The following is a 24,238-nucleotide window of genomic DNA, read 5'->3' as shown; positions in this document are numbered from 1 at the left end:
ATAAATTTTGTACCAAATAAACATTTTTTGCTTTAGTCTCACACATAAGTTGAAATTTTAAAATATTAATTACCATCTATTTTCAGCAGTTATTGGCATCTTTTGAGAATGAGTTGCTTTGGAGCATTATTTTCCTTAGTTACTTTTAGTATAAAACCATAAAATACTTATTTCTTTAAAATCTTCTTTATTTTTCTTAATTCTGCAACAGCATGAGGAATTGTTCTTTTTTGAGGTGTGTGTGTGTGTGTGTATGTATGTGTGTTATATATATTTTATAATAAACTTTTGTGGCTTACTTGCTACATGCAAAACATCCTAGGAGCTACAAAAATGAGGGAGAAAAGATCCCAGTTCAGGAAGGAGCTTTTGCTTTGATACAGACAACATAGTATCTGTCTCTTCTGTGAATATAGCATTGTATTATGATTTGATATTAAACAAATACTTGTTATGCTCTTGACATCTCAAAGATTGTAGGGTTTCTTTGCCTCCTTATTAGATAGTGCTAGATTTCTGTGCTTTGAGTACTTACTATCTTTTTTTTTTACATGGGCAAGCACTGGAAATCGAACCCGGGCCTCCAGCATGGCAGGTGAGAACTCTGCCACTGAACCACTGTTGCGCTACTATTATTACTTTTTTTTTTACATAAAGGTTTTTAATTATATTAAACCTCTGGTGAAATATCTGTACAATCATGGGTCAAGTCATTGAAGAGTCTTTACTCCTTCTTTTTACCAGTACCAACCTTGGCCTTTGCAGTGCCCGTGACTTTCTTCATTCTGTTGTTGCATTCCTTTCATTGTTTTCTTGAAGTCTTTTTCTTCTCATACAGGCCATGTCTTGCAAGTTCGTGTTTGGGTTCATTTTTCTTTGCATAATCCACGGAATCATAAATCATGCCAAAGCCAGTCATCTTGCCACCACCAAAATGGGTTCTAAATTCAGATACAAAGATGACATCTGGTGTAGTCTTGCACATTTTGGCTAGTTTTTCCTAAATTTCTGTCTTAGCTACCATTGCCTTTCCAGGGTGAAAGACATTAATGACCATTTGTTTCCACTGAAGTAGTGGGTTGGTCATGAACTTCCTGGTCTGGATAGTTTCCATGTCATTTGTGATGGCGGGCGATCCTCAGGCAGCCGGGGAGAAAAAAAAAGACTTACTGTTTTTAAAAATAGCTTTTCAGACATTCTGACCTGTTGCTACTTTCTAATAAATGTGCTTGCCACTTCTCCCCTTTGCTTTTTTTTTTAAACAGGTTTATTGAGGCATAATTTGCAGACTATACAATTCAGCCATTACTGTGCATTTCAATAGTTTTTAGTTAGAACGTGCATTTAAAAAATATTTAAAACAACTTTCTTTACATTATGTTAAGATTTATATTTCTATAAAGCTTCCATTTGGGCAAAATGAGTTGAGTATGGTTGATTCCCTATATTAAAAGGTTCCTTTTGCTTTTATTTGCGTAAAGTTTCCTTGGACCCTATTTTACATCAGTATTTTTTCTGCTTTTTCTTCTTTTCCTTCATTAAAAAAGAAAAATCTCCTTTTCTTACCCATATGCTACACTGTCAGTATAATTTTGTTTTTTGTAGAAGCACTTGCTTTCTTCATTCTTTTAAACTTTGCTTTACTCTTTGTATTCAGTCCTTAACCCTTCTACTTTTACAATGATTTCTATTAATACTCTTGAAATTCGGAAACACACATCACCAAGGCGTTTTCATATAGAAACATTGTTATAGTATTTTAGGCAAAGAATAGACTTTTCAAATGGTACTCACTTATTAGATAATCACTGGATTGGGGAATGTGCCATCTATCTGCTGTTGAGTTCTCTAAATTTCCCTGGTCTGGAAGGGATTAAATCTTTTTAGATAGAAAGAAAGAAAAGAAAGTTAGTAAAAGTAGTGCTGTTTATTTTCCTGTGTGACCATCAATTTCGTTTTACCTGTGATTGTCATTTCTGCCTGGTAGTGGTTTATTATTTTTAGAAAGATTATAAAATGTGACACTTGCATATTTTCGTGATAATCTAGTTGGTTCAACAAATGATTACATACAGAAACCAAGAGGATTGGAGGGAATACTTTCTGATATAGTCTATGAGGCCAGCATCATCCTAATATCAAAGGCTTATCTAGATAGCACATGAAAATAAAATTACAGACCAGTATACCTTATGAATATGCTAGAATGCTCGACAAAATATGAACAATCTAAATCCAACAGCACATTGAAAGGATTATATGCCATGACCAAGTGGAATTTATCTCAAGAATGTAAGTGTGGTTCAGTGTAAGACTCAGCATTAGTAGAATGAAGGAAAAACTATATGATCATTTCAATTGATGGAGAAAATTCATTTGACAAAATACAGCACCCTTTATTGATAAAAACACTCAGTCTAAGAATAGAAGAGAACTTCAACATGATAAAGGGCATATATTAAAAACTCACAGCTAACATCACTCTCAATGATTGAAGACTGAAAGCTTTTTCCCCTGAGATCAGGAACAAAATGATGCCCACTGTCACAACTACTATTCAACTTTGTATCAGAAGTTATAGCCAGAGCAATTAAGCAAGAAAATGATGTGATATTTGTAGATGACATTATCCTATATATGGAAAAACTTGTAGAATCTACAAGAAAACTGCTTGAGAAGGAACATTCTGAAAAGCAAATCAGAAAAACAATTCCATTTATACTAGCAACTAACAGAATAAAATATCTAGGAATAAATGTAATGAAGAATGTAAAGGAGTTATACATGGAAAACTACAAGCCAGTGCAGAAAAATTAAATAAATGGGAAGATATCCCATGCTCATGGATTGGAAGATTTAACATTCTTAGCATGTCTGTACACTACCCAAAGCAATTTACAGATTCACCATGATCCCAACCGAAATTCGAACAGCCCTCTTTGCAGAAAGCAGAAGCCAAACATCAAATTCATAAAGAGGGACAAAGGGCCCCGAATAGCCAAAACCATCCTGAAAAGGAAGAACAAAGTTGGAGGACTAAGATTTTGATTTTAAAACTTATTACAAATTTACAGTAATCAAAACAGTGTGGCACTGGTACAAGGATAGATATATAGAAAAGTGAAATAGAAGTGAGTTCAGAAATAAACCCTCATTTTTGGCCATATGATTTTTTTTTCCATTTAATTTTTTTTAAAAAAATAAGACAACAAACATCAACATTCTTAACATATAATCATTCCATTTTACATATATAATCAGTAATTCACAATATCATCACGTAGTTACATGTTCATCATCATGATCATTTCTCATGATCATTTCTTAGAACATTTGCATCAATTCAGAAAAAGAAATAAAAAGACAGAAAAAAATTTATACATACCATACCCCTTACCCCTCCCTTTCATTGATCACTTGCATTTCAATCTATTAAATTTGTTTTAATATTTGTTCCCCTATTATGTATTTTTATTCCATATGTTTTACTTGTCTGTCGATAAGGTAGGTAAAAGGAGCATCATACACAAGGTTTACATAATCACACACAGTCACATTGTGAAAGCTGTATCATTATACAATCATCTTCAAGAAACATGGCTACTGGAACACAGCTCTACATTTTCAGGCCCAGCTCATTTTAGGATTTCTGTCCCATATTGACAGAAAGGTCCACACCCCTGGGAGTCATGTCCCACGTAGACAGGGGGAGGGCGGTGAGTTGCTTCTTGTGTTGGCTGGAGATAGAGGACACATCTGATCAACAAAAGAGATTCTCTTGGGGGTGACTCTGAGGCCTGATTTTAAGTAGGCTTACCCTATCCTTTGTGGGGTTAAGGTTCATATGAACAAACCCCAAGATTGGGGGATCAGTCTATTGCTTTGGTTATCCCCACTGCTTGTGAGAATATCCAGAATATCAAGAATTCTCCACTTGGGGAAGTTGAATTTCCCCCCTTTCTCCTCATTCCCTCAAGGGGACTTTGCAAATACTTTTTTACTGACTTTTCAAATCACTGTGGGATTTATTGGAGTATCACTCTGGACAAACCTACAAAATCTTATGCTATGGCCATGTGATTTTTGAAAAGGGTGTTGTGCTGGTTTGAAAGGATGTCCCCTAGAAAAGCCATCTTTTAATATAAATCCCATTTCATAAAGGCAGAATAATCCCTATTCAATACTGTATGTTTGAAACTGTAATCAGATCATTGCCCTGGAGATGTGATTTAATCAAGAGTGGTTGTTAAGCTGGATTAGGTGATGACATGTCTCCACCCATTTGGGTGGGTCTTGATAAATTTCTTGAGTCCTATAAAAGAGGAAACATTTTGAAGAATGAGGAGAGTCAGAGCAGAGCAGAATGACATAGCCATGAGAAGCAGAGTCCACCAGCCAGTGGCCTTTGGAGGTGAAGAAGGAAAATGCCTCCCAGGGAGCTTCATGAAACAGGAAGCCAGGAGAAGAAGCTAGCAGATGATGCTGTGCTCGCCATGTGCCCTTCCAGATGAGAGAGGAACCCTGACTGTGTTCACCATGTGCCTTTCCAGATGAGGGAGAAACTCTGACTGTGTTTGCCATGTGCCCTTCCACTTGAGAAAGAAACCCTGAACTTCATTAGCCTTCTTGAACCAAGGTATCTTTCCCTGGATGCCTTAGATTGGACACTTCTATAGACTTGTTTTAATTGGGACATTTTCTCGGCCTTAGAACTGCAAACTAGCAACTTATTAAATTCTCCTTTTTAAAAGCCACTCTGTTGCTCATATATTGCGTTCTGGCAGCTAGCAAACTAGAACAGGTGTCAAGCATGTTGTGGGGACAATTGAAAAAATTGGAATATAAACCATATGCTTTATGTTAATGCTAAATTTTTTGTACTTGATAATTGTACTTAATGTGGTTATATAAGTGACTATCCATGTTCTTAGGAAGTAGACATGAAAAATATAAATGGTAAAAGATCTTGGTATATGCATCTTGCTCTCATGGTTTTAGAAAATACTCAGGCAGCTAGTTAGAATGATGTAGCAAATAATACAAAATGTTAAAAGTTGGTAAATCTGTATATGGGTGGAGTTGTATTGGAGTTATCTCTGTTGTTTTTGTATTGTATTTGGTGATTTCATTTAAGTTCAGTTATTTCAAAATAAAAAGTTAAAACAAACCAACAGAATGAAAATGTCTCACTTAGATGGCCTTTAGTCAATCTGTCACATGTCTTTGGATATGGAATGCTGTAGTCATTTAGTGTGTCAGTTTTTATGTAGAAACAGGAGATATGTACTATTAATTTATTTGAGTTGGATGAATTGTAGTCGCAAACTTGAGCTTTAATATTTTATCGTAGAGAATCTGATGTTTTTTTACATTTTTAACTGTAATTATAGGAGCTTTGGAAAAATGATTTACTGACACATATTATAAAATGATTTTTAGCAGTATAGTTCTGTTTCCTGAGAGGAGAATGTGTATTTCATAACCAGAATTTTTATTATTCCCCTTTTTGAAGTGAATCTAATATTAATGTTTATTTTTAGAAACTAGATGATACTTCCCCGTTCTTTTTATGTTAATATTTTTATTTAAGAAAATGGACAATATAGTTAGAACCACCCCCCATTTTTTTGTATTTATCTTTTAGCATCTGTTGAGGCTGTTTTACTTTTATCCAAATCTTTATTTAAAGCAAAAAAGCTTGATGCCCTTTATTTAGGACCTTTGCCTTTTGATTAGGTTTACCTTAATGTTTTACCCAGGTAGTGTTATGTTGTAGTGTCTTTCTGGAATGGTTAGCTTTTTTTAACGTGTGGGATAATCTGTTGACCCAGTTGTGTATTTTGACTTTTTTTTCTTGTGCCGTGGAAATCATATGTACTCTCTGAGGGTCGGGAGCTGCTTATTTATTTATTTATTTTTTACTGTTGTATCTTTATTGCCCATGATAGTCTCAGTCACATAATAAGTGCTTACATATCTGTTGAATGAATTGAGTGGCAGTAGCAACAGTTTGTATTTATTGAGTATATAATCTTTGTCAAAGGGATAATCCCTTTGAATGGATTTGGTGGTGAGTGAGGTGTTTCCTGTTCATATTATAGTGCGTGAATAGGTGTGAAAGAGGAAAGGAGAGAAACTAACATTTGTTGAGGATGCTCCCAGCTATTACCGAATTTCATCAAGCTTAAGATGCTATTATTATAGTAAGAAAGAAAATGTAAAACTACTAGTATCATACTGTAATTAGCATAATGCTCTGATTTGAAAGATATAAAAAATAAAGAAAATTTAAGAGACTAAAGTAAGGATTGTCAGTCATTATATGCTCTCATTTAACTACCACAGAACCTTTTAGAAGTAGTTATTATTATCCCCATTTTAGAGATGAAGAAATTGAAGCTTATGGTTTAAATTCACGAGGTTTACAAGGTATAAAGGATCCAAATTGAGGTCTTAGATTCCAGAGCCATGCCCTTTTCTCATCCCACATTGTTTAGAGAGTCAGGGAAACAAGATAGTACATTGGCCTTTACACTCTGGTTTTAAAATTCCTAGTTGGTGTAGCTTTAAACATTTTCTTAATGGATGGGATTTTTCTTCCTTTTTCCTAAGTAACAAATAACTTTGTATTTACTGCGTGGCAACTACTCTATGTGTCAGTGTGTAAGCAAAACAATATGAGGCCTTATCTCTTCTTCAAGGAACTTATAGTCTGTTTGAGGAGATGAGAAATAAACATGAAAGCCAGAGAATCACAAAACATTTAAATAACATTTCAGACAATAATGGAAGAGATTTAACAAGGCAGTGCAGGATTAATTGCCAAATAAATTGCACAAATAATTACTTTTAGAGTTCAGAGAAAGGAGAGATGTTTTCAGGCTGGGGTAAATCAGGGAAAGATTTAAATGAATTTCTGGGAAATAATTTCAGTTAGTGAGATTATTCGTTTTAGTTTTAAAATTATATTAATGTTTGATATAAATGGAACTGAAAGCTATTGAACATGAAAAACTTTTGTACCTTAATTTTTTTTTCTCTGTATAAGCACAGAGGAACTACTGAAAAATAGAGAAAACAAAAGAAATCATGTTTTCTGTGTTCGTTTATTTGCTTCTGTGGACTCGAGTTGATGGGGATAGTGTTCTCTGTAAAAGAAGGATCTTAGGGTGGAGAAGAATGGAAACAACCCAGGTTTGATTCTCGAGCCTGCACATGCCAACAACAACAGCAAGGCTTTCTTTGCTAGAGAGGTGGTTTTTCTTATTAAAAGAGAAAAAAAAGGGGGAACTTCTCCTCCCCAAATGCTTTGAGAGCAACTCTTGCCATATTTACAACCAGTTGAACTTTCTGAGTCATTGCCAGTGTTATTCTCTGTGGCCATTAAAATTTGTGATGAATTTCTAAAGGTTGGAAACATTTATCCCCTTTTAAATTGTGACTAAGTTTTCTGTGTTTTGAAATAGGCATTCTTAGTTAAAGACACATGGTACACAAAGAGCGGTCCTCCATGTTTCAGAAGTATGTGATTGCTAGTGTTTCAGGCTACATTCCTGAATCTGATATTCAGAATTTAACTTCAGGTTCTAAAGTATATTATTTGTTTTGCAGACCAGTTAGTGCCTCAGCAGTGGTTAAGGACTGGAAGGTAGGACAACTGTATTTTGGACTTAACTGAATAGTCTTGGCCATTTTGTTTAACCTTTTGGAGAAATCTGATTTAGATGACACTTAAGGTTCTTCCCTGATTTTTAAAATATTTTTTCTTCTTAGTTTTTAGTTGATGATTCATGTAATTGGCTATAACAAAAGTAGAAACTCTACAAAAGAATATGAAGTAAGGTTTCCCTCCCATTTCTCTTTTCTAGTTACCTTGCTCCTTCCTAGAGGCAATCAATATTGCCATTTCTTTTGTATATATTGACAAGCATCTTCTATATCTGTGTAATTCCTATGTATTTATTTGGTATCTTAAATTTAACATTCTAAATCTGTAACAGTCTCATTTGCTTATATACCAATTTACCTTCAGTGGTACACACAAACTATGTTCCTTTATCCCCCATCCTCTTCCCTGTACAAACCACATGTACGTATATTATGAGTCCAGACACTGATTTATCACTCCAATTTGTGCATTTGCCTTTTAGATTTTGTAGAAAGTAAAAAGTGGAGTTACAAACCAAAAATACAGTAATACTTGCACTGTGTAAAGGTAAATGTTGTTACCTTTATGAGAGGTATTTATTTCTTTTTGTGGCTTAGATCTATTATTGTTTATTGTCCTTTCCTTTTAATCTGTAGAACTCCCTTTAGCATATCTTGTAGGGCTGGTCTAGTAGTGATGTACTTCCTTAGCTTTTGTTTATCTGGGAATGTCTTAATCTCCCTCATTTTGAAAGACAGTTTTGCTAGGAATAGAATTCTTGGCTGGCAATTTTTTCACCATTTGAAAAAACATGTTTTTATTGAGAGATCTTCACACATATATAGTCCATCCATAGTATACAATCAGTGACTCACAGTATCATCACATCGTTGTCTGTTTGTCAAGAGGATCATTTTTAGAACATTTGTGTCAGTCCAGAAAAAGAAATGAAAAGAAAAAAGAAAAAATTCACGCATCCCATAAGAAAAAAACTCATACATCCCATACCCTGTACCTCTCCCTCTCGTTAACCATCAGTATTTCAAATTTCCTAGAGGGGTTCAATAGCAGGTTGAATCTGTCACAAAAAAGAATTTCTAATGCTTTAACTCTTTTGTCTGGGCTATTGTTCCCTGTTTCTTTGTATGTTTAATAATCTCTTGTTGAAACTTGAACATTTTGATACTTTACTGTGTCGTTGCTGTGATTTAGACTCTGAGGCATCTGTTCCTTACGTATTCTGCTAGTGTTATGACATAGCTTTCCTTGAATGTCAGGTGTTGACAAAAAAAAAAAAAAAAAAGAATTTCTACCTGTTTTTTTTTTTTTACCCCTTATCTACCCCCCCCCCCCATTATTTACTTATTTATTTTTCCTTATTTTCTTTTCTCATCTGTCCATACTTTGGATGAAGGGAGCATCAGGAACAAGTTTTCACAGTCACACAGTCTCTTTGTAAAAGCTATATAGTTGTACAGTCATCTTCAAGAATCAAGGCTACTCGAACACAGTTGAACAGTTTCCAGTGCTTTCCTCTAGCCATTTATAATGAATCATAAACTAAAAAGGGATATTTATATAATGTGTAAGAATAACCTCCAGGATAACCTCTTGACTCTTTCTGAAATCTCTCAGCCGCAGAAACCTTATTTTGTCTCATTTCTCTCTTTCCCCTTTTGGTCAGGAAGGCTTTCTCAGTCCCATGATGCTGGGTTCCAGTTCATCCCAGGAGTCCTGTCCCCCCACAGTGCCAGAAAGATTTATACCCCTGGGAACTCATGTTCCACATAGGGAGGAAGGTAGTGAGTTCACCTACCAAGAGGCATCTGAGCAGCAGAAAAGGTTCTCTGGGGGTGACTCTTAGGCATAGTTATAAGTAGGCTTAGTTTTTTCTTTGCCGGGATAAGTTTCCTAGGGTTGAAGCCCAAGGTCGAGGTCTCGGCCTACTGTATGGGTTGCCCCCACTGCTTGAGAGAATATCAGGAATTCCCCAGATGGGGAAGTTTAGTATTTCCCTCTTTCTCCCCAGTCCCTGAAGGGGACTTTGCAAATACTTTTTTATTTTCTGCCCAAATTACTCTGGCATATATCCAGGCATCACACTAATCTGTACAAACCAGCAAGATCTCATGCCCTGTTGACGATTCCATGTAATTATGGTGTTCGATTAGACTGACTGTACAAATTAAATTAGATAATGCACTACCCAAAATATAAATTTTGCTTTCAGCATTTTAAATGTCATCCCACTGCTTCCTTACCTCCATGGTTTCTGATGAGAAATCAACATTTAATCTTATTGAGGCTTCCTTGTACATGACAGATTGCTTCTCTGTTGTGGCTTTCAGAATTCTCTCTTTATCTTTGGCATTTGATAGTTTGAAAAATTATATATAATGCTGTGGTGTAGGTGTATTTGGGTTTATCCTGTTTGGAGTTCCTTGAGCATCTTGAATGTTTATATTCTTGTCTTTTGACAAGTTTGGAAATTTCTTTGAATATTCTCTGCCTTTTTCTCTTTCTTTTCCTTCTGGGACTTCTTCAGGTTCTTTTCACTTTATTCTTCCTTCTTTTTACTCCTCAGAGTGGATAATTTCAATGGTCTTATCTTCAAATTCTTTGTTTCTTTTTTTTTTTTTTTTTTTTTTTTAAAGGAAAGACAGAGAGAAGGAAGGAAGGATAGAAGGAAGGAAGGAAGGAAGAAAGGGAAACATCTTTTAAACATTTATCTTGTTTTATTGTATTCTGTTTCTCCGTTTTTGTTACATGGGCTGGGGCTGGGAATCGAACCGAGGTCCTCCGGCGTAGCAGGCAAGCACTTTGCCCGCTGAGCCACCGCGGCCCGCCCCTTTGTTTCTTTTTTGTACCAGATTAAATCTGCTGTTGAACCCCTCTAGGGAATTTTAAATGTCTGTTACTGTGGTCTTCAACTCCGCTTGGTTCCTTTTCATAATTCCCATCTCTCTGTTGATATTTTCTTTGTGTTCATCTATCATTTTTCCTGATTTCTTTTAGTTCTTTGTCCATGTTTTCCCTTTAGCTCTTTGAGCACTTTTAGGACTGTCTTTTAAAAAATCTTCGTCTGATATATCCCAGGTCTGATCCTTCTTATTGATAGTTTCTAATGCTTTAACTCTTTTATCTGGGCTGTTGTTCCCTGTTTCTTTGTATGCTTAATAATCTCTTGTTGAAACGTGAACATTTTGATACTTTACTGTGTCGTTGCTGTGATTTAGACTCTGAGGCATCTGTTCCTTACGTATTCTGCTAGTGTTATGGCATAGCTTTCCTTGAATGTCGAGTGTTGACAAAAAAAAAAAAGAAAGAAAGAAAGAAAGAAAGGAAACACTTCCTAGTGTTTGCAGATTGAACTGTGTGGGTGCTGTCCTTTAGTGCTAGTTCATATAGCGTGGTTAGGTTTAGGGACTCCCTGCTCCTTTCTGGGCATGCTTCTCGTCTTGGGCTTGCATTTGTCCTTGTGGCCCAGTATCCATTTACATGGATACTGATTGTTCTGTCTTTTCCAGGAAGTGTTTCCTCATGGTCCTGGGCCCTATATTTTATGTTCTGTAGTCAACAGTCTGTTGCTGTGGACATTCAGATTTGGTTGCTCTCCCACAACATGTTTTTTTGACATGGGCAGGCTCCAGGAATTGAAACCGGGTTTCCGGTGTGGCAGGCGAGAATTCTGCCCCTGAGCCACCATTGCATTGTGCTCTCCCACAGCATTTTGTAGGAGAACTCTGTGAGCTGTCTTCTGCCTGCAGTTCAGTTTCAGGAACAGTGAGCCTGTGCAGCAGCACCCCACTCCTCAGGTAACAAAATCTGTTCTTGTTTGCTAGCTGCCAGAATGCAATATACCAGAAATGGAATGACTTTTAAAAAGGGGGATTTTAATAAGTTGCAAATTAACCATTTTTAGGCCGTAGAAATGTCCCAATTAAAGCGAGTCTATAGAAATGTCCGATCAAAGGCATCCAGATCAAGATACCTTGGTTCAAGTAAGGCTGATGAAGTTCAGGATTTCTCTCTCAAGTGAGAAGGCACATGACGAACACAATCAGGGTTTCTCTCTTGGCTGGAAGAGAGCGTCACAGCGTCATCTGCTAGCTTTCTCTCCTGGCTTCCTGTTTCATGAAGCTCCCCAGGAGGCATCTTCCTTCTTCATCTCCAAAGCACTGGCTGGTGGACTCTTCTGGTTTGTGGTGCCGCAGCATTTTCTGCTGTCTCTGAATCTCCAAAATGTTTCCTCTTTTATAGGCTTCCAGTAAACTAATCAAGCCCCACCCGAATGGGTGGAGACATATCTCCACCTAATCCAGTTTAACAATCAATCTTGATTGAGTCACATCTCCAGGGAGATGATCTAATTACAGATTCAAACATACAGTACTGAATAGGGATTAGAAGAAACGGTTACCTTTACAAAATGGGATTAGAATTAAAGCATGGCTTTTCTGGAGTACACACATCCTTTCAGACCAGCACACATGTCCTTGTTCAGTCCCCTCAGGCCACTACCAGAAAGATGGGGCAGACATACATGCTCCCAGTATGTGTACAAGGGTTACTCTCCTCCCTCTGATACCTACACCCAGGATCCACGTGTGTGCAGGCTAGCTTCATGACTAGCCAGTGAAGGGTTGAGGGATGGGCCAGCCAGAGTGTTATTAGACCCTACTGCCTTTTTTATTTCTTTCTGTTCATTTTTTTTTATTGTGAAAAATAACATATCTATAAAAAAGCAATAAATTTCAAAGCATACTGCAACAGTTGTAGAACAGAATTCAGAGTTTGGTGTGGGAAAGGACTGTTGATATTATGGAATAGGGGGATGAAAGTAATTGATGTTCTTGGAGAGACTGACCCCTCTGGGTTTCAGAACTTATCTGGAGGTTGTAGGTTTCTGGAAAGTAATCATAGTTCATGGAACCTCTGTAGACTCTCAGATAAAACCCTAGGTGTTCTTTAGGATTTGTTGATCCTGTTGGCTTTTTTTTTGGCATGGGCAGGCTCTGGCAATTGAACCCAGGTCACTGGCATGGCAAGAATTCTGCCACTGAGCTACCATTGCACCACTCTGATCCTACTGCTTTTAAGATACCTTTTTCTTGATTTGATAATGACCCTGTTTGTTATTCAGTCCTTTAACTGTTTACTGGAACTGTGAGAAGGATGTTTCTGTCAGTTGTTGCTGGTTTTTCAAAGCTTCTTTGGGGTACTGGAGTCCTGAGGTTCCTCACTCTGCCATCTTGATTCGAGTGGAATCACAGCTCTGAATATAGGCCCCATTCCATTTCTCTTTTCTCCTTTTAGTTTATTCGTTGTTTTTCTTGTACACTTTTTTTGTTTTTTTTACCACTCCAGAATTTTGTTAATGTATCTTTGTGGTGTTCTTTAAATTGGCCCTTTCTTTTTTGTATCCTTTATGGATTGATAGTTACTGTCCCTCAAGACTATCAGATTCAGTTTCCATGATTTTGGCAAGTGTATTACTTCTATTGCTTTGTAACAAATTATCCCATAATTTAACACCTTAAAACTATGTTATCTTATATAATTTCTGAGGGCTAGGAATCTGGAAACAGCCTAGTTAGGTAGTGGTTCTGTCTCAGGGTTTGTCATGAAGTTGCAGACAGGCTATTACCCAGGGGTCGTAGTCATCTGAAGGCTTGATACGGAGGCGCTATAGGATCCGCTTCTAGGGTGACTCACTCACTTGACTGTTTGCAGGAAGTCTCAGTTCCTGCCTTATGTGACTCTCCATAGAATTGCCCCAGTGTCCTCAGGAAGAGGGAGGAGGAAAACTGCAGGGCCTTTTAAGACCCAGAAGTGGCTTTCACTTTTGCTCTTTTTTGCTTGCCCAGACCAACGCTGATACTCTGTACCAGGAGAGTTGAAACACTGAGGACCATCTTGCAGGCTTGATGATTACCACCGTGAGATGAGTTCATATGTAGTGTAATTTATCAGGAGACATTTACTCACTGGTTTCTTTTTTGTGGGTTATACTACCAGCTATTATTGATCAGTGCCTAAGTTTAATTTATTAGGGCTAGCAAAATAGTAATAAATTCTGGAGTGCAAGGGTAGGTCAGTAGTAGAATTCTTGCCTACCATGAGGGAGACCTGGGTTTGAGTCCCGGTCCAGGCACTTCCCCAAAAAAACAAACAAGAAAAACAAACAAGTAAAAAACCAGACAAACAAAAATTCAATAAATGGTGCTGCAATAACAGGATACTCACACAGAAAAATAATGAAATATGACTTCACCATATAGCATACAAAAAAAATAGGATATTTCTATAAAGGGAAAACTTTACTAATCAACTATTTGGTTAACCCATGTGGTACAGTTCACATAGACTAAAGCAGAATAAATGTTTGGCTCCTTTTTTTAAAAAATTTACCAAATTTTAAAACAATGCATTGGTTTATTTGCATTCTTCAGTGGTGAAAATAATTTTTTCCCTCAAATATCTTTACAAACTTTATTTTGAATTAATTTTAGACTTAATAAAAGTGTGCAGCAGTACAGTGTTTCTGTATGCTTTATCCACTCAGCTTTCTCTAATGTTAACATCTTGTGTAATTATGATGTCAGAATGAAAACTAAGAAATTAACATTGATATAATACTGTTAACGAAATTGCACTTAAGTTTTCCACTTCTGAAAAATTCCAGGATCCAATTTGACCTTTGCTCTATTAGTTTTTTCCTTCTGCCTTCTTTTGATTTATTTTATTTTTTTTAGGTGGTTTGGGGTAGTAGCGTGTTTATGAGACTATATCCTTGTCTTTATGTGATGTTTCATCTTTTCTTAGTTTTTTTTTTTAACTATTTTCTTTTAATATTTCTGTTCTAGCTAATGCCTTCATATTAAAACCTTCGTACAATATATTTAGATCTTCCCCCTACTGGATTATTGTCTGTTGGTTCCTTACTTTGAGTACTATTGAAATTATGTAATAATTTCTTTTCTGTGTTCCTCAGGATCTGATTTAAAATAATATTCTTTTACTTCCAATTAATATCTACAAGGCCGTCAGCAAGCTTTTCTAGTCTTTACATGCCGTCCTTATTTCCCATCATTTTTTTTTTTTTTTTTTTTTTTTTAAAGAGAGAGGAAGGAAAGGAAGGAAAGAAAGACAGAGAAGGAAGGAAGGATGGAAGGAAGGAAAACATCTTTATTTTTTATTATATTTTGTTTGTTCGCTTGTTTTTTTTACATGGGCTGGGGCCGGGAATCGAACCGGGGTCCTCCGGCATGGCAGGCAAGCACTCTTGCCCGCTGAGCCACCGCGGCCCGCCCCATCATTTTTGATAGTTGTGCGCATCTATATTGTCAAAGCATATAGCCATCTTAATCTCTTGTAATCACCATTCCAAGTTTTTTTTTTTTTTTAAGGTAAGTATATGTTTAATTTCCACCACCTTTTTGTGTTGATGTGGCCTTTCCGGTTTTTTGTTTTGGATTGTTTGAAATTGATTCTGTAATAAATTTATCAGGAAGAGAACATGAGAATGATACTCCTTAAATTCCACAGGATTTAATGCTGGAAAGCCAGTTTTCTTTTTTTAACTTTTTTTGTTATGTGTTATGTATAACGTAGCATATATACAAAGCAAAGAAAGAAAAAAGCAATATTTTCAAAGCACTCTTCAACAAGTAGTTACAGGACAGATTCCAGAGTTTGTCATGGGCTATCATACCGTGCTCTCAGATTTTTTCCTTCTAGCTGCTCCAGAATGTAGGAGGCTAGAATGTATAAGTATTTTATCGTCATAATTGACTTTTTTTTCTTTTTTGTGAAAAATGACATATTTACAAAAAAGTGCCCCAGCATATGATCTATCCTGGACAATGTTCCATGAGCACTAGAAAATAATGTATATCCTGGTGTTTGGGGTGTAATGACCTATGTATGTCTGTTAGCTATAATTCATTTATCAAGTTGTTTAACTTTTCTATTTCCTTGTTGATCTTCTGTCAGGTTGCTCTTTCTCTAGAGGAGAATGGTTGTCATGGTCAGGTTCATGTGTCAACTTGGCCAGGTGGTGGTACCTGTTTGTCTGGTTGGGCAAGTGCTGACCTGTCTGTTGCGATGAGAAGATTTCATAGAATTAAATCATGATCATGTCAGCCGCATCCACAGCCGATTCCATTTGTAATCAGCCAAGGGGAGTGTCTTCTCCAATGAGTGATGCTTAATCTAATCACTGGAAGCCTTTTAAGGACGATTCAGAAGAGACAGGCTCTCTTCCTGCTTCAGCCAGCGAGCCTCTCCTGTGGAGTTCGTCCAGACCCTCCATTGGAATCGTCAGCTTCACAGCCTGCCCTACAGATTTTGGACTCTGTGTTCCCACAGTTACATGAGACACTTTTATAAATTTTTTATTTACAAATATTTCCTGTTGATTTTGTTTCTCTAGAGAATTCTAATGCAGTGGTATATTGAAGTCTCCTACTATTATTGTTGAAACATCTATCACTCTATTCAGTTTTGGGGAGCATAAACATTTTTGATTGTTATTTCTTTTTGGTGAATTGTCCTTTTTATTAATATATAGTGTTCTTCTTTGTCCCTTATGATGTCTTTACACTTAAAGTCTATTTTGTCCGGTATTAGTATAGCTACTTCTGCTTTCTTTGGTTACAACTTGTATGGAACATCTTTTTCCATCCTTTCACTTTCAATCTATTTGTATTCTTGTGTCTAAGATGGGTCTCTTTTAAGCAGCACGTATCTGGATTATGTTTCTTAATCCATTCAGCCAATCTGTATCTTTTAATTGGTAAGTTTAGTTCATTAACATTCAAAATTATTACTGAAAAGGCATATCTTGAGTTCACCATCTTGTCCTTTTGATTTTGTCAGATCTAAATATTCTTTTCTCTCTTTCTCATTTTATCCTTTAAGTTACCCTTACTAGTACTCCTCAATTATATGCCCTCCTCCAGACCTCCCTCTCCTGTCTTATTTTTTCAAACTGGCAGAACTCCCTTTGCTGTTTCTTATAGGGCTGGTCTCTTATTGACAGATTATTTCAGGATTTGTTTGTCTGAAAATTTTAGTTTCTACCTCAGATTTTTTTTTTTTATAAGCATGGGCAGGCACCGGGAGTTGAACCTGGGTCTCCAGCATGGCAGGCGAGAACTCTGCCTGCTGAGCCACTGTGGCCTGCCCTTGTCCCTCAGTTTTGAAGGACAGTTTGGTTGGATACAGATTCTTGGCTGGAAGTCTTCTCTTTCAGGATCTTAAATATATCATACCACTGCCTTCTCTCATGTCCATAGTGCCAGTTGAGTAGTCTGGATTCAGTTTTATGTGGTTTCCCTTGTATTAGTAGATTGTTTTTCTCTTGCTTTCAGGATTTTCTACTTCTCTTCAGCGTTTGACGGACTGATTAGTATGTGTTTTGGAAAAGGCCTGTTTGAACTTATTCTATTTGGAGTTAGTTGAACTTCTTTGACTTGCTAATTATGTCCTTTATAAGGGTTGAAAAGTTTTCCCCCATTATATCCTCAACTACTCTTCCTAGCCCTTTACTCCTCTCCTTCTAGGATACCAGTGATTCTTTTATTTGTGCGCTTTGTTTTGTCCATCATTCCTGAGATCCAATTCAGATTTTTCCATCTGTTTTACCATTTGCTGTTTTGAGTGTTCAGAGTCAGTTGTCCTGTCCTCTAGTTCGCTTATTCTTTCTTCTGCCTCTTCAAATCTGCTGTTGTGTGTCTTTAGTATTTTTTTTTATTTGTTCTGCAGCACCTTTAATCTCTGTGATACCTGCTATTTTTCTGTTTATCCTTTTGAATTCCTTCCTCTTTATGCTCTTCTAGTGTCTTCTTGATCTCCTTTATGTCATTTGCCTTCCCATTAATTTTATTTCTTGAGTTATTTGAACGTCTTAGTTGTTCCAACATCTGTGTCTCCTCTGGTGTTTTAATTTGGTCACTAGACTGGGCTATATCTGTCTGCATGATATGCTTAGTCTTCTGCTCTCCTCATGGCATGAAAATATCTTGATTAGTTTATTTTGGAAGTTGATTTCCTTCAGTAGTCTAAAGCCTTGTATTTGTGGGATGATGTGGAGCAGGATGCAGGGCATGGGGTAGGGCACAACAGTGCCATGATGCATTACAGCGCAGTATAGGTGCAGGTTGGAGATGCTGCGCTGGCACCTGTGAGTGTAGGTGCCCAGCGGCAGGGAGGATGTGGCTGTTTGGGTACATGGGTCTGAGGCGCAGGCCCTTTGTGTGTGTGCACAGAGCTCAGGGCAGCGGGTTGGTGTTGCACCAAAGAGGTTCAAAAGAAAGCTATATTCTTTCTGTACAGTTTCATTTGCATGTTCAGTTTATACTTCAGGTTGTACAGAAAAGTACAGAGATGCTGCTAATTTTGTACACATCTGTCTATATGTTTCTATGTATATAGGTTTAACAAAATATTAGAAATGTACGGGATTTTTATATGCTATTCTGTAAACTTTTATTATTTCATCATATATGTTGCATAGCTTTCTCAGGTAAAAAGTTGAAATCCACATTATTTTTATGGTTCCTGTTATGCATATAACCTCTTTTTTTCTTTTGTGTATGTACCATCTTTTAATTAACCTATTCCCTCTTAATGATATGTTGTTTCCCATTAGAAATATCTGCTTTAAGTGCCTCACAAACTTTTTTTTCAATTATAGAAGTTGTGGGTTTATAAAACATTGTGCATAAAATGCAGGGTTTCCATATACTACCCTATTTCCATATACTATCTGTTTAACACCTTGTGTTGGTGTGGTACTTTTGTTATCATTGGTGAAAGCACATTTTTATAATTGTACTATTGGTTATAGTCCATGGTTTAACTTAGGGCTCACTGTTTGTGTTGTAAAGTTATATGGATTTTTAAAAAAGTTTTACTCTAGTAACATATACAATTTACAGTTTCCCCTTTTAACCACATTGAATTCATTGCTGTAATTACATTCACAGGCTACCATCACCAACCATCCATTAGCAAAACTTTTCCATCAACTCAGTAGCTTCTTAACAAGGTCTATATGCACTGTTAGCTTGGCTTTAAAAAATTTCCTTTTCTCTTCCATTTCTTCTTTGGAAATAGTTTAGGTGTTTATTTGTAGTAAAAAATTGAGGATTGGCTAAAAGGTGAGCATTATTTTGTTTCTATAGGCTAGTACTGATCAATCGCAAAAGGAAAGAAAAAAAACAATTCCATTTACAATAGTATCTAAATGAATACATTATCTAGGAATAAATAACCAAGAATGTAAAAGACTTGTATGTTAAAAATGGCAAAACATTATTGAAAGAAATTAAAGAAGACCTAAAAGATTGGAAAGATGGATTGAAAGACTAACTATTGTTAACGTATCAGTATTACCCAGAGCCTTCTGTTAACAGCTTCTTTTTGCAGAAATGGAAAAGGCAATCATCAAATTCACAGGGAACATCAGGAGGCCCTGAATAGCCAAGACTACCTTTAAAAAAGGAGAACAAAGTTGGAGTATAAATACTCCTCAATTTAAAAACTTACTACAGTGCTACAGTAATCAAAACATGTGTTACTGGCATAAGGACAGTGAAATAGGTAAATGTAATGTAAATGAGAGTTCAGAAATAAACTCACACATCTATGGCCAGTTTTTCCCAATTCTTTTCTATTTTTTATTATGGAATATAAAACACAAAATTCCCCATTTCAACCATTTAAGTTACTATACAGTGGTATTGATTACATGCACAATATTATGTACATTACCCCAACTATGACTTTTACATAACAACGAACAAAATTTTGTTCCTGTCACGCAGTTACCTGGCCCCTGGTAACTTCTCATCTCTTTCTGTCTCTATGAATTTACTTAATTTAGGTATTCTGTGTAAGTAGAATAATATAATATTTGGCCTGTTGTGCCTGGCTTATTTCACTCAACATAATGCTTTCTAGGTGGTTTACCCATGTTGCATGAATCAAAACTTTATTCCTTTTTTGCCTAATAACGTTCCTTTGAACGTATATACCACATTTTGTTTATCCATTCTTCTGTTGATGGATACTTGGGTAGTTTCTACCATTTGGCAATTAGGAGTAATTGTACTATAACCATTGTTGTACAAGTGCTAAGTGATTGTTGACAAGGATGTCAAGTGAACTCAGTGGGGAAAGAATAGTCTCTTCACAAATAGTACTTACAAAACTGATATTCTTATACAAAAGATTGAAAGTGGACCCCTACGTCCACCATATACAAAAATTAACCTAGGGGAGTGCAAGGGCGGTTCAGTAGTAGAATTCTTGCCTGCATGCTGGAGACTCAGGTTTGATTCCTGGCCCAGGCACTTCCTCCCCAAAAACAAGACAAACAAATTCAATATATGATGGTGCAATTACGGGATGCTTACATGGATAAAGAATGAAATATGACCCTACCATATAGGATACAAAAAAAAAAATTAACCTAAAGTGGATCAAGGACTTAATAAAATAGGCCAAGCCTGAACAACTCTTAGAAGAAGGAAACATGGGGTAATATGTTCAGAATCTCGTATTTGTCAGTTGACTCTTAGATATGATCCCGTAAGCATGAGCAGCACAAAAGAAAAAGTGTATAAATTGGACTTCATTACAGTTTAAAACTTTTGTACATTATAGGACATTATGAAGAAAGTGAAACAACAGCCTACAGAATTAGATAAAGTATTTGGAAGTTATTTATCTGATAAGTGTTTAATATCCAGAATATAAAAATAACTCCTAAAACTGAACAACAGAAAGGCGAATTTGTAAACATGTCCAAATATGTAATCCAAATAAAGTCTGAATAATTGCAAATATATACACTAATGCACACTAAATGATAACATTCTAGAGAAAATATTTGTTATTCAGAATTAGTGTTGAAAGTTTGTAAAGGAAAGACAGTTTTCTTAAAGGCTTACAGGAATAACATGCTTCTCTGTGGCTAGGTCTCCTGGCTTCTGTAAAGTGTTTGAACTGTTAAGGTTTACTTGAATATAGTCTTGAAATGGATATAGATCTCACTTGAGGTGCATGAAGATTTACCAATAGGTATAAAAGAAAAACTAGTTTTTTAAAAAAGCTTTTCATTGTGAAATTTCAGACATACAAAAATAGAAAATATTACAATGATTTCTCATGAAACAATGTCCCATCTTCAACAATTACTAAATTATGAGCATCGTACTTTTACTTATATTTCCTTTTTTGTGTGTTATCTTTTAGCAATTCCCGAGTGACATACTACCATCTGTAAAATTTTCAGTAAGTATCTTTAAGTGTTAAGCAGTAATAAAACTACACACATGCACTTACACACTATCATCTCACCTTAAAACAAAATTCCATAACATCAAATGTCCAGGCATTCAGTTTTTCAAATGTTTTATGGTTTCTTTGAATCAGGATGTGCACATTGCATTTGATTGTTATATCTTTTAAATCTCGCTTAATTTACATTTTTTCTCCATTCTCTTTCTCTTTTTTACCTTTCAGTTTATTTGTTTGACAAAATAGGGTTATGTTTTATAAGATTTTTCTGTACCCTGGATTTTGCATATAAGTGGTATCATTTCTGTCCTCTTTATTTTCTGTAAATTAATGGTTAGAGATAGAAGCTTGGACACATCATTTAAAGAGAATCAACTTCCAGATTCTTAAACTTTTTTCTTAAATTGGTCACCTTGAGAGAGCTTGCCAAGTCTTATTTTCCAGATGCCTCCCTTCATAGTTGCTTTTTCATGTGACAAAAGAAGGGAATAACTCTCTTCTTACTGTGATATGTTGTCACTGATGTTCAAAAATAAGATCTGGGGTATGAAAAAGCATAGGGGTATTTCGAAATGTTTGCATCAGCATTTGAAAAGTGAATGACTATAATGGCTGGGTAACAAATAGTCTGCTGGTTATTTTCTGAGTCTGAGTTTTCATTTTATTGAGGTGGAACTTAATCATTTCTCTTTGAGAGATTATGAAAAAAAGATTTTTGATGTTCACTGAAGTTTTTGTCATATAACTAAGATTGTGTTCAAAGTATTGTGACAGTTCTTTCACTTAACTTTGTCCACTTAGCTTCTTTAGTATGTCAATAGTTTATAATTTTCAAAACAAAAAATATAAATTGGTTAACATTACTGTAACTATTATAACTTACATGGGTAACAATGAATTTGGGAGGCAGGGGAAGAGGAGAAACTTCTGCCTTTGCATCTTAACAGTGTCACATATGGTAAAAAACTTTTTATTTTATCCAAATGTGTAACATAGTTATGTTTTGAGTAATTATATCCTGATGATTGTAGTAAATATCAGAATAAAATGTTCTTTTCAACACTTACAGCCTATGAGCAGATGAAGCTTATTATTTCAATGGATATACCTTGTTTTGTTTTAGTGATGGCATGAACTGTAAAATTCTTTCAAAAACAGGATAATTTCCATTATTTTGAAATTCTGTGGGGAAAGAGGAATGAAAATTTGTGTTCAAGGAGAAAGGAATAGTGTAAAATTCCTGGTTGTTAGTGAGGGATAATAATAATGTAGGTTCCTTTGAATATATGAGTGATGTAACAGTTTATTAGCATTTGTTAAGATACAAACACTTAATAGAAATTAATAACTTTGCAGCTAATTAAATTGATGAACAATTTGAATATCAACTTACAAATATTCCAGGATATGTAACTTTTCAAGAGTCTTTTGGTAGGTACAGGAACAAAAACTTTGAAGTCCTTTGGATAACAAATTTTAGTACCCACTTGGCATTCTGCTGGCTGTGCTGGTGATAAAATGACTAAAATGTCACTGTCTGGCTCTCATGGAGTAGACTTTCTAGAAAAACAAATTTTTCTCTATGTCTGAAGTAAAGACGAATATCTATAAAAACACTAAAGAAGTTGCCCTCTTTCCCCCACATTCCTCTCCTCTATTCTTTAAAGATAACTGAATCTAGTTCTTGGCAAAGAATAACTGACTCTTTAGTGTGTATAAGCAGAAAAGCAGAATTACAAATACCTATTTTATATTTGAAATTTTAAGTCAACCCCCATCCCACTTCATGTTTTCTTTATCAAAGTGAAGGCTGAAAAATAAATGTTCATTTCAAAAAAATAAGTGACAAAAGAAAGGACCATATTTAAAAGGAGATAAGAATAGTGGTGGTTCTGTGGGAAAAATTAAAACAGGTATGCTTTAAATTAAAAATCATTATTTTTTCATATTTTAGTGATTAATTTTGTCCATGTAGGAAACAAAAGAAAAAGGGAAGGAAGGATTATCCATGATTTAGTAGTTCACCATTAAAATACCTTAATGTATGTGTTCCCCTCCAGAAACAATAAATAGAAAGACACAAATAGAGAGGTTATGTAAACATTTAAATTAAAGTAATTTAAATTTAATTAAAGCATTTTTTATTTGTTTCAAGGAAGCTCTTTTTCCCTAGGTTTTAAAATTCTTATGTACCAGGTTGGTCCCTTTGCTAGGATGAGACGCTCCCGTGGTAGTGTTGCCATGGTGACTGCCTTCCAAGTGCTGCCTCAAGGTCACTCATCACTCACAGCGCTAAATACTTGTGTTTTTAGTTAAATAAAAATATCAACACTCAGTGGAAATGATGAATCTAATTATCACATTGCATTACTCAATCAAATCTAGCAAAATTATACTTATGAACAGCATTTCATGTTAACAGTATTGATAAACTATGTTTTCCTTGACTATTGAATTTTAACCTGTATGTATAGAAGGCTAACGATTTATCTGTAAATTAGCCATAACCATATATCGTAATACTTGACTTTATTCCATTTGTGGCTTTTTCAGTGCAGCAATTTTACTTTATTTCATTTATGTTTAAGGTTATCTAAACCTGTCTACCTCAATATTTGCTTTTTTGGTTATCTGATACTCCTTTTTTTTCGTAAACTTAGCTTGTAGTTGCCAGTTGGTTCAGTCTTTGTTTGTATTAGAAAAAGGTAATTATTTTATTTCTCCAAGCTCATTTCCATCAATCTATTTTCTACCTGGTTTCTATTTCATGGTATCATACTGCTATTATTTTCCTTTGTCCTTACTTTGAGGATTTTAGTTAAATGTGGCTGTTAGGCCAGAAAAGATGTTCATCAAAGGTTTTCATTTATTTTTCTCAAACCAGTTTTCAGTGAAAGAAATGATGAAAAGAAATACCTCCTTGTATTAGTCTTTATTTTCTTATGGGTTTTGTTGTGGGCAGAGGAGAATCAGAGCGGTGAGCCTCCTTTAGGCTGGAAGGCGACTTGGAAATCAGAAATGAGGAGCACGATTGTGAAAAAGGAAGTGCCACCAAAACAAAAAAATGATCTTCAAACATATATGGCTAGAAAATTTTGACTTTCAGGTAATGAGAATCTAACTAGTTGCCTTGTCTCCAGGGAAATTGGACAAATTGTTTCTCATAAAGCATTTAAATCTCTGCGGTTGAAAGACAGACACCTTTGCAGTGTCTGGTTAAGATATTTTGCATGCTTGAAATTTCAGTTGAATGCAGGACTCTCTCTGTAGGTAATACTGCAT

General features: G+C 35.6%; 1 protein-coding gene and 1 pseudogene across 7 annotated transcripts in view; one reads left to right on the top strand and one right to left on the bottom strand.

The window, feature by feature from the left end:
• NCOA3 (nuclear receptor coactivator 3) overlaps positions 1-24,238 on the top strand; it is a 161,382-nt gene that overhangs the window by 37,786 nt on the left and 99,358 nt on the right. The gene's annotated exons all lie outside the window — the stretch shown is intronic.
• On the bottom strand, positions 725-1,114 carry LOC143679989 (small ribosomal subunit protein eS24 pseudogene; annotated as a pseudogene).

Source organism: Tamandua tetradactyla, chromosome 1 (assembly GCF_023851605.1).
Source record: "Tamandua tetradactyla isolate mTamTet1 chromosome 1, mTamTet1.pri, whole genome shotgun sequence".
In the NCBI taxonomy this organism is placed as follows: domain Eukaryota; kingdom Metazoa; phylum Chordata; class Mammalia; order Pilosa; family Myrmecophagidae; genus Tamandua; species Tamandua tetradactyla.
Note: the sequence above shows the minus strand (reverse complement) of the source record. Positions and strands in the feature narration are given on the sequence as shown.